The following is a 12,060-nucleotide window of genomic DNA, read 5'->3' as shown; positions in this document are numbered from 1 at the left end:
GGGTAATAATCTAGAGAGCTGTAGTCTGAATACGCCTAATGGACTATGGAAAGACTTTGCTTCCTTATTTTCTTTGACCTACTCAGTGATGACATCGGCAATGTGACCAGAGGTATTTTTATTTTGAAAAAATACTACCAACTTAAAATCTATAGTTTGTTTCACAAATCATATTGTCACTGATCTGAGAGGCACTTGAGTTTGTGACCCCTGCCTTAAAGGAATATTTTAGGAACACACGTACCTTGTTAAAGAAACGACTTTTTTTCTTTTTCTTTCTTCCTTTTTGTTTTCTGTTTTTTTTGTTTTGCCTTTTTAGGGCTGCACCTGAAGCACATGGAGGTTTCCAGGCCACAGCAATGTGGGATCTGAGCCTTGTCTGTGACCTACACCACAGCTCACAGCAATATGGGATCCTTAATCCACTGAGCAAGGCCAGGGATCGAACCTGCATCCTCATGGATCCTAGTCAGGTTTGTTACCACTGAGCCATGATGGGAACTCCTAAAGAAACAACTTTAATAAAAACCAATTGCTTCGGTTTCTTTTTCTTACCCATTATAATAAAAATATTTCTGTATAGCCATATATAGATTTCATAGACCACATATAGATTGAGATCCAGATATAAATATCTACATAGATATTACTGGAGTTTGGTTTGGCTGAAGTTTACCTATTATTTCTGGTTGGTAAGATTTTCTATAATTTTTTACCTTCTACTTTGTACTTCTCTGAAATGCTCAAATTTCCAATAATGAGAATGAATATTATTTTTAAAAACAATAAAGTCATCCTTCAAACTATAAGGAAAACAAAGTGAATTAGTTACACATTCAGGTTAGTTTGTTATATATATTATATACTAGGTTCTTTTTTTTTTTTTTTTTGTCTTTTATCTTCTTGAGGGCCACACCTGCAACATATGGAGGTTCCTGGGCTAGAGGTCGAATCAGATCTGTAGCTGCTGGCCTGCACCACAGCCACAGCAACACCAGATCCAAGCCACGTCTGTGACCTACACCACAGCTCACAGCAACGCCAGATCCTTAACCCACTGAGCAAGGCCAGGAATGGAATCGGCAACCTCATGGTTCCTAGTCAGATTCGTTTCCACTGGGCCATGAAGGGAATTCCTATATATTAGGTTCTTAAAGAGGTTACAGTTCGATAAAAATACTTTGGGTGACCCCCCCCCCCTTTTTTTTTTTGTCTTTTTAGGGCTGCACCTGAGGCATATGAAAGTTCCCAGGCTGGGGGGTCAAATCAAAGCTGCAGCTGCTGGCCTAAGCCAGAGTGACAGCAGTGCTGATCTGAGCCACATCTGCGACCTACACCATAGCTCATGGCAACACCAGATCCTTAACCCACTGAGTGAGACTGGGGATTGAACCCATGTCCTCATGGATCCTAGTTGGGTTCATTACTGCTGAGGCACAATGGGAACTCCAGACCCAAATATTAACTTCATTATCATTGTAATTTATAAATATTAATTTATTAATCATTATCAAAAGTTACTGAAGGATTTTTTGTGTTCAAGGAAAGTCCAAAATAAATTAATACTACTACTTTTGAAAAGAATGCAATCATATGTCTTCAGTGTAATTGCCTATCTTTTATTTACACAGGATTTTTCAAGGTTTTCTCTTTAAAGATTGCTTGAATTAGTAAATTGAGAAGATGGTGTAGTTATTATGCCCTAGGAATAGTCAGCATAGCATTGCTAAGGACAAAACCATGCTTCTAACAACCCAAACAGCCAGAGAGTCCCCAACCTGCCTCGTTATAGCTACAGATAATGACTCAGGGTTGGGGTTTGACTCTTCACCCAGTTTCCTCACTCTTCCCGCCACATGCCTGCCCATTCTCAGTTCTCTGTCTAGAGTCCAGGAGGTTCTCCTTTGTGATCTGGATAAAGTAGGGATTTTAGTTAATAATAATATATCTGTATTGGTTTATTCACTGAGACAAGTATGCTCTACTAATCTAGGATGTTAATAATATGGGAAATTGAGTGTGGGGTACATGGGAACTCTTTGGACTATCTTTGCATTTTTTTCTATTTTTCAAAACCATTCTAAAAGAGCAAATGTATCTTTAAAAAAAAAAAAAAACCCAAGAGCTATTTGCAGTTTTTTTGAGTTATAAAGGAAATACTGGAGTTCCCTAGTGCCTCAGAAGTTTAAGGATCTGGTGTTGTCACTGCTGTGGCTTGGGTCACTGCTTTGGCACGGGTTTGATCCCTGGACTGGGAACTTTGGCCATAGGTGCAGCCAAAAGAAAAAGAAAAAAAAATGAAGGAAACGCTTGTATCCAAATATCATCATCAGGAGTTCAGCGGTTAATGAACCTGGCTAGCATCCATGAGGATGCACATTCAGTCCCTGGCCTCACTCAGTGGGTTAAGGATCTGGCATTGCCATGAGCTGTGGGGTAGGTCACAGACTCATTTCAGATCTGGCATTGCTGTGGCTGCAGTATAAGACTGCAGCTACAGCTCCAATTTGACTCCTAGCCTGGGAACCACCATATGCCGAGGGTGTGGCCCTCAAAAGACAAAAAACAAACAAGCACATCATCTGCATGCTCTCTCAAAGCAGCACAACTAGATCACATGATGCTGTGCTGTGCAGCCCACACACTATCCTCCCCCAGCTGCTAGAAAGGAAGTTGGCTGACAGCTCTGAGTTCCTGTCCTCTTCAGGGGTTTCTTCACCTGAAGACTCCCACCTAGCTCAAGGTCACATCCACTTTTCAGTGCATCCTGCCTCCAGCGATACGTTAGGTTTAACGACCAGCTCTCAGACAAAAACAAAAAACATTATTCTATTGCATCTGCCAATTTCTACAATGTTAAGTGCTCGTGCCATGGCCCGTTTTAACCCACCAGTGTTTCATCAATGAAAGCACATTTGGGAAGACATGCAGATAATCCTCTCTCCTGAGCTGGTAGGAGCCAGCTCCAGCAGATCACTCTCTCCCTGAAGTCAGATTGGAACAAACTCCAAGAACCATTTCGGGACCAGCTGAACTCTTGATCGGACTACATCGCAGCCCACTCTCTCCCTCTATCTAATCCTGCTTCCTTCCCACTTCTTTCTGGGTGTTGAACCTAAGAGCCTTCCTGAACCAGATTCCTACATGCTAATTTCAGCTCAGATTCCACCTCCTGGGAAACCTAGGTTACAGCAGTGATTTCCTATTGGATGAACTGATCAGGATTATTACTCACTGACTGCATCAGGTCCTTGAAAACAATTACGATGGTGATGACAATGGTAGTGGTGGTCATGGTGATGGGGAAAGGAAAGGAAAACTCTTTGTCTCATAGACTCGAATTTTATTTGAACAAGGGTTCAGGATATTTGTCAGGTGGACTGAAAAAATAAAAACGACAGACAAATATTTTAATGGAAAAAATGTTATCATCTGGGAAACCCAGAGGAACTTTTGTAACTATGCAATTTTTTTTACTTTTTCTTTTTTTGTTTCTTTTTTTTTTTTTTTTTTTTTTTGCTGTTTAGGGCTGAATCCAAGGCATATAGCCACTGGCCACAGCCACAGTAACACTGGATCCTAGCCGTGTCTGTGACCTATACCACAGCTCATGGCAATGCTGGTTCCTTAACCCACAGATCCTTAACCCACTGAGTGAGGCCAGGGATCGAACCTGCAACCTCATGGTTACTAGTCTGATTAATTTCTGCTGTGTCACAATGGGAACTCCCAAATTTTACTTTCTTACTCCCCTCAACACAGAACCCATGATGTTGCTTAGCTTAGCCCAATGTGCATTTATCCAGCATCTTCTTTGTACCAAGCTCTGTGCTAAGGATCTGATATCCAAAAAAACATAATCCTTGAGAGTTCCTGTTGTGGCACAGTGGAAATGAACCTGGCTAGTATCCATGAGGCTGTGGGTTTGATCCCTGGCCTTGATCCATTGGTGGGGGAATCCAGCATTGCCATGAGCTGTGGTGTAGGTGGCAGATGTGGCTTGGATCCCAAGTTGCTGTGGCTGTGGCAGCTACAGCTCTGATTCGACCCCTAGCCTGGGAGCCCCCGTATGCTGTGGGTATGGCCCTGAAAAGACAAAAAAAAAAAAAAGAAAATAAAAGCACGGCCAGCAGAGTCAAATACAAAGAGGGGGTCAACCAAAGTAAAGACGTAAAGGTCCCTGAGGATCTTAGCAAGGGAAGTTCTGATTGATTGCGGGTGGGCAGAGCTGATACCAGATCACAGTGTGTTGAGAAATGAATAAATGACAGAGAAACAGACCCAGTGGGTATTAGGTATTATTTCTATAAGTTTGACTGTTCAGTTAAAGGGAGAGGTCAATAGATACATGACCAAAGAGAAAGCTTTTCTACAATAGGTTTTGTTTTGGTTTTTCTAATAAGGGTTAGAGACTTGAGCATGAGTAGTGCCTGCATGTTAAGGTGACCCGCCTGCCTCTCTTCCACCTTTTTTTGGTAAATTTTTTTTCATTTTAGGGACACACCTGCAGCATATGGAAGTTCCCAGGCCAGGGGTTGAATGGGGGCTATAGTATTGGCCTATGCCACACCAGATCTGAGCCTCATCTTCAACCTAGGCTGCAGCTTTTAGCAACACCAGACCCTTAACCAAATGAGTAAGGCCAGGGATCAAACCCTCATCCTCACAGAAACAATGTCAGGTCCTTAACTCACTGAGCCACAATGGGAAGTCCCCAGTAGGGCCCCTGAATTTATTAAGACTAATACCCTTCTTCTGCTCTATGCCATCTTTTTTTTTTTTTTTTCCTCTATGCTATCTTGGTGGGACTGCTAATCTGGTGGGTTCTGACTTAAGACCATTCAACACTTTCCCTGGGACTTTAAAACTTGAGTGAGTATTACTCAGCCATAAAAAAGAATAAAATAATGCCATTTACATTATTTGCACTCTTGCATTGTATGGATGAACATAAAGATTATCATACTAAATAGAGTAAATCAGACAGAGAAAGACAGGTATCATATGATATCACTAATAGGTAGAACCTAAAAAAAAATGATACAAATGAACTTATTTGCAGAACAGAAACAAACTCACAGATTTTGAAAACAAGCTTATGGTTGCCAAAGGGGAAAGATTGGGGGGAGGGATAAATTAGGAGTTTGGGATTCACATAAACACACTGATGTATATAAAATAGGTAAGTAACAAGGACCTACTGTATAGCACAGGAATTCCCCTCAATATTCTTTAATAACCTACGTGGGAAAAGAATCTGCAAAAGAATGGATATATGTATACGGATAACTGAGTTACCTGAAAATAACACATCATTGTAAATCAACTACGCTCCAATATAAAACAAAAATTAATTTAAAAAATACCCAGTACTCATCTACTGCTAGCCCTCACCCATTCGCCCTCCTCCTCACTGCCCCCCCACACCCCGCCCACTTCCCAGGGTCCATAAAACTGCAGGAGCGTTTTGTTCAGGGCTTGTCCACAGTAAGTTGACCCCATGACCACATGATGGCACTAGTCCACCTGACCATCCATCACAGAGAAAAGGGAAGGTGGGTTGGGGGCGTATGGTGTTCGGTTTTAGCCACCACTGAGTGATTACAGACTTGACTCTTTCCTTTTGGGCTCCTTGCTGTGACACCTGACAACTCAGCTCTCTTTCCCAGCTCAGCTGAGCTCCTGACAATTATCCCTGAGGACACTGTCCACTGTGTACTGATCCCCAGTTCCATAGAGCTATGCTGGGAGCTGCCCTTCCTGACGTGGGCTCTTGTACATTTCTCCTTACATGCTGTAGGTCCTTTTCTGGTCTAAATTGCCAGAACTTTTTGCAGGTGAAAAATTTTAGCTGACATGAGCCCATCTATATGCTGATCATGAAAAGCCAGAAAAGACTAAAGTTGCAAAGATATAAAAAAGAAAGAGGAGAAATAACAATTCATACAGTGGGGCTCCTGAAGGATCAGGAGAAATGGGATCCACAGGTCATTCTAACTGACTTGTTATTGACAGGAAAGAAACTCGTTTCACTGAACCTAGAAGATTGGCGGCAAAAAAATGATAGAGATTTTTATGAGTATTTGGGACAGGGAGATCAGCAGGATGGCAAAGTAATCTGTACAGGGTGACCTCTATTCTTTCTTAGAAAGAGGAAACGCTGCTGAGAGGATGAAGAAGTAGTGAGTTTAAAAGGCTAAAGTTGAAATGGCTTCTGTGAAGAATGGCTGAGGAGCTCCTTGGTCCAAGAGAGGCATTGTCATGGGAACAGACAACTGTACCAGGCTGCATAAGTGGTACCTTCACCACAGACAACTTGAGTGAGAGACGTAGAGGGAATCACACATTTTTATCTGAAGTATTTTCTAAACTTGATGTTTTTGCTAAACGTATCCTTTGTTTTCAGTTATAACTTTAAAGAAAGAAAATAAATCAAAACAAAATATATCTACCACACTTGAAACACTGTCATAAATTTGAAAACATTAAATTGAAAAATTACAATAACCTATGGGGGAAAAAAGTCTATTTCAATAGTGTGGTTTGTTCTCTGTGTAAAACAAAGTACATATGAATGGCCAGCAGAGGGAGCCAAAACCATGTGTATAACTTTTTTCCTTTACAAGAACTTTTAGGAAAGTGGATTATTAAAAACTACAAAATGCAAATGAATCTAATCTCCTAAGAATATATGCAAAAACTGTAGAACTCACATAATTTAATTCTACTCTGCTGTCAAGTACTTTGGAGAAAATTTCAAAGCTAGAAGGAGATTCCGAATCTTAAGTAGTTCAAAAAAGAAGTATCCCTCCCTCCTTCCTTCACTCCCTTCCTCTTTTCTCTCTCCTATGTCTGGGAATAGCTTGGAGTAACTCCCTAAAGCTAGATAATTTGCATTCTATTTCAGCAGAAACATTCTGTGAATTGTACCAACACTTTTCCAGCTCCTATTGCCGGGAATATACTGGTCACAGGTGTGTCGACAAGACGCCGAACAAGAAGCTCTGACTCAGACCTATTAAGTCAGGCCTCAGGGACATCTTAGCACAGAGAAGGGACACATTTCTTGTTGAAGTTTGTTTTAAAAAACAAATTGCTGGACTTCCCGTCGTGGCGCAGTGGAAACGAATCAGACTAGGAACCATGAGGTTGTGGGTTCAATACCTGGCCTTGCTCAGTGGGTTAAGGGTCCGGCGTTGCCATGAGCTGTAGTGTAGTTCGCAGACGTGGCTTGGATCTGGTGTGGCTGTGGTTCTGGTGTAGGCTGGCAGCTGTGGCTTCGATTAGACGCCCAGCCTGGGAAACTCCATATGCTGCGGGTACACCCTAAAAAGCAAAAAAAATAAAAAAATAAACATATGAATAAATATGAAATTGCTGCAACTAAATAGACACGTTTCCATTTACTGCATGATATCTGCATTAGTTAGGATATTTTGTTTATAAGCAAGAGAATCTGACTTTGACTAAGGAATTTATTGAAGGGATACTGATTTATACTATTTATTGTACTATTTATTTATTTGTACTATTTATTGAAGGGATATTGACTTATGCTATCCTTTGAATAGTTTATAACTAAAGTTTGGGCAAAATATTTTATAATCAAAAATGATAGTAAGATTTTATTTTGAAGTTTATGTTTTTAAATACAGATTAAATGGATAACTCCTAGAAAAATATAACTTCATAATTGACATTAGAATAGAACAGAATATAACTATGTCTACAAATGCATGCATTGTTAAACACCTCCCTATAAAAACCAATCTGCCAACCAACAAATCTCAGGTCCAAACGACTTCATTGGCAAGTTCCAACAAATATTCAAGGAATATTTGGAAACCAAAAATCATCTGAGTCTCTTTAGCAAGTGGTGTTAGGAAAGTTGAGCTGTTGCACGTAAACCAATGCAGTAAGAATAATCCCTCATACTATACACAAAAATAAACTCAAAATGGCTTAAAGACTTAAATGTAAGATATGACACCATAAAATCCTAGAAAAGAATATAGGCAAAACATTTTCTGATATAAATTGTAGCAATGTTTTCTTAGGTCAGTCTCACAAGGCAAAAGAAATAGTAAAAAATAAACAAATAGGACCTAATCACAGTACTGCAAAAGAAACCATAAACAAAATGAAAAGGCAACCTACAGAATGGGAGCAAATATTTGCGAATGATGTGACCAACAAGGACTTAATTTCCAAGATAGGCAAACAGCCGTTAGAGCTCAATAGCAAAAAACAAACCCAATCAAAAAATGGGCAAAAGACCTAAATAGACATTTCTCCAAAGACATACAGATCAACAGGCACATGAAAAGATGCTCAACATTGCTATTAGAGAAATGGAAATGAAAACTACAATGAAGTACCACCTCACACTGGTTAGAATAACCATCATCAAGGAGTCTCTAGATAACAAATGCTGGGGGGGATGTGGAGAAAGGGGAACCCTCCTACGCTGCTGGTAGAAATGGAAATTGATGCAGCTATTATCAAGAACAGTTAGGAGGCTCAGTCTTTTTAAGAAGATAATAAACTAAAAATAGAGTTACCATGTGATCCAGGGATCCCACTCCTGGGCACATACCCAGAAAAGACAAAAACTCTAACTGAAAAGATACATGGACCTCAGTGTTCATAGCAGCACTAGTTACAAAAGCCAAGACATGGCTAAATGACCACCTAAGGATGGATGGATAGAAGATGTGGTGGGGTATATTATGTAAAATTGAATATCAGCCACGAAAAAGAATGAAATCATGACTTTTGCAGCAATACGGATGAACCTAGAGATTATCATACTAAGTAAAGTTAGTCAGATAAATATCATAAAATATCACTTATTGAATCTAAAAAATGATACAAATGAACTCATTTACAAAACAGACTCACACACTTCGAAAACAAACTTATGATAACGAAGGGGAAAGGGGAGGGATAAATTGGGAGTTTGTGTATTGCATTAACATGTACACATCATTATTTATAAAATAACCAATAAGGACTAACTGTATAGCACAGGGAATTATATTCGATATCTTGTAATAACCTATAATGGGAAAAAAAATCTGGAAAAGAATATCTATATGTAATACTGATAATAGAATATATAAATATACACAATGTTATATAAATAATTTTTTTGTCTTTTTTGGCTGCCCTGTAGCATAGGGAGTTCCCAGACCAGGGATCAGATCCTAGCTGCAAGGTGACCTTAGCCGCAGCAACGCGGGATCCTTAACCCACTGTGCCTGCCAGGGATCAAACCTGTGTCCCAGAGCTCCCAAGATGCTACAGATCCCATTGTCCCACAGCACGAACTCCTATAATTTTACACATACTTAATTGAATCAGGCTATCTACCTGAAACTAATACAACATTGTAAATTAACTGCACTTCAATTAAAAAAAAAATTTTTTTTAAACAAAATGTCATCTGAAACAAAGCCTTCCAGAGAAGAAAGAGAAAGTAACCCCCAACTCCTTTTGTGAGACTAGCATTACTTGACATCAGAGCCCAACAAGGGATTTCCACTTCCAGAAGGATGGGGTAGAGGTAGTTTTTTCTATTTCTCTGTAAGTGCAGATTAAAAGGCAAGACACAGTAAGTAAAACAAACACAAGATGACCGAAAAGTAGAGAGAGGATGGCAGACTGGATAGGGACCTCGGACATGGGGAATGACACAGGGGTAAGTGGCCTGGGATTTCTTTCTACTTCAAAGAGCTTAGGATTAAAAAAAAAAAAATTATTTTTTTCTTACCCATTGTATCTTTAGCACCTAGTAAAGCATCTGGCCTAGAGGAGGTACTTGGTGAATGAATGAGTGAATGAATGGATGGATGGTCGCTAAGTAGAGTAGCTATTCAACATTCAGAACTATTAAATTCACCATCAAAGGGAAAACAAACTCCGTCCCTGATCCCTTTAAATTTATTCTATCCAACCTAAGCATTGATCAATTTAAAAAAGAACCATACCAAGAGAGGAGGGAAATAGTGCTGACACTACAGAATATAAACACAAAATAAAATGCTAAGAGTCATAGACAGTGATGATAAGAGTCATTTCCCTTCCACGGAATAAAGAAAAATACAAAAGCAGAATTTTAGGAAATCTGTGACTATGAGAATAATATTCAAAATCCAGGATTAAAATATAGTTATTGGGAGTTTTCCTGTGGCACAGCAGGTTAAAGATATGTCATTGTCACGGCAGTGGCTCAGTAGCTGCTGTGGCATGGGTTTAACCCCTGGCCCAGGAATGTCCACATGCTGAGGGCATGGCCAAAAATAAAATATAATGATGAAAAAGAAAGCATGAAAATTGTTTTGGCTCGATCATATATAAGGACCACTGGCCAAACTAACTTGAAAACTGTGTTCTGCTGTTAGAGACTCTGCGGAGAATAAAGGAAAAAGAAGCAGAAAAATGGGAGAAAAGATGAGATTTTCTTTTAATTATTTTGTGCAAGATGGAAGCTAATGTAAAGCACTCAATGCCTAGCACAAATAAAGTGTCAGCAAATACTATGTGATCAAGAAGAAAACCACACAGCAATGGCACCTGCTAGCAGGATCACTTTTGCTGTGCTTCGGGGATGTCATTGGCAGTATAGTCCACCATGAAAGGCACCTCTGGACACCTGCAGCCAATAGCCTTCGTGGCCAAACACTGCAACCAGGCCCACATCAGTGTCAGCAATGGAGAACTATAGAACTACGTACAATCTGTGATGGCCCCAAAATAGCCAAGTTGGCCTTGTTCACTTTTTGGGAAAAGCAAAGAAATAGACAAAGGAGCGCTTCAGTGATTTTTCTGCGAGTTAGCACCCCAAGGTTCATACCTGTAAAAGACCCAGGATATTCTATTAGGGAATGGAGGCAGGTGCAGAAGGACTGTCTCAGAGGCTACGCAGATATTCTTTCTCTTACTAATTATAATCACATAAAGTATTTTGCAAATTCATATGACTGGGCATTCCACTTGCAAATTCTTGTGTAAATGAGTACTGAGTGACTTGTTTAAATCCTCCAGTAAATAACAGTTTATATTTAAATGACCTTCTGTGAAATGGCTTTCCTTACAATTTCTATACATATTCATGAAAACACACCATCAGCATTGAAAGACAGACAAGCAGAAAGTGAAAAGAAAATCCTATTATACTGACAAAACAATTTTCTTGGATAATGTAATCAGATAGTACAGCTATATTCCTTGTTAATGTGAATTTGGTTCGAAGAACTAAAGAGCTTTTTTCACTTTGTGATAAAAGCAGACACTTGCAAAATAAGTTTCTGACAATTCACATACATTTATTTTTGCAGCAATCATTTAGCACAGGAGGCTTTTAAAAAATGCAATGAATTGGCATTACATCAAGATGAAATAGCCTGATTTGTAAAAAAAGGAACTTCATCAAGGTTTTTACTAGGCTTTCATAAAAGCCGTATGAGGTGTGTGCTTATAAACCTGTGAATTTAAACTTTATTTTTTGCTTTACTTGGAAAACTTAGTGACATAATATGCCCACACACTTTTAAAAACAGGTAACTTTAAACCAGATTCCGTCATCTAATATTTAAGACTGTAGGACAAGAGGAGACAAAAGGGAAAGACACTTTAATGTTAATTTGCCTGATTATTTTTTAATATAAAATAAGGCAACTAGGATAAGGCAGTGTTTCTCAAGCTTACCTGACCAGGAGACCTACGTTGGTTTAAAAATGTGGATTCCCAGGCTTCACCACTCAAGGTCCCGATTCCTGAAGTTTGGGGGTGGGGCTCAGGAATGTATATTATTAAAAGCACCTGGATAAGTTTTACAATCAGGCCAACTAGGGACATACTTGGTGTCCTGGATAAACACTGACCTCGTCTTAAGGTTCAAAACACCAAGGTTGTCAGTCCTTCTGTGTATCCTTAACTGAATCATTTTATCTCACTTGATCTAAATTTCCTCAGATGTAAAAACAAACAAACAAAATAACAAACAAGAAGAAGACTGTTTTTAGTGTATAAACCCCATGAAGACAGAGACCAGCTAAG

Source organism: Phacochoerus africanus, chromosome 4 (genome assembly GCF_016906955.1).
Source record: "Phacochoerus africanus isolate WHEZ1 chromosome 4, ROS_Pafr_v1, whole genome shotgun sequence".
NCBI classification, from domain to species: Eukaryota; Metazoa; Chordata; class Mammalia; order Artiodactyla; family Suidae; genus Phacochoerus; species Phacochoerus africanus.
The sequence above is the reverse complement of the archived record's forward strand: the minus strand, read 5'-3'. Positions refer to the sequence as shown.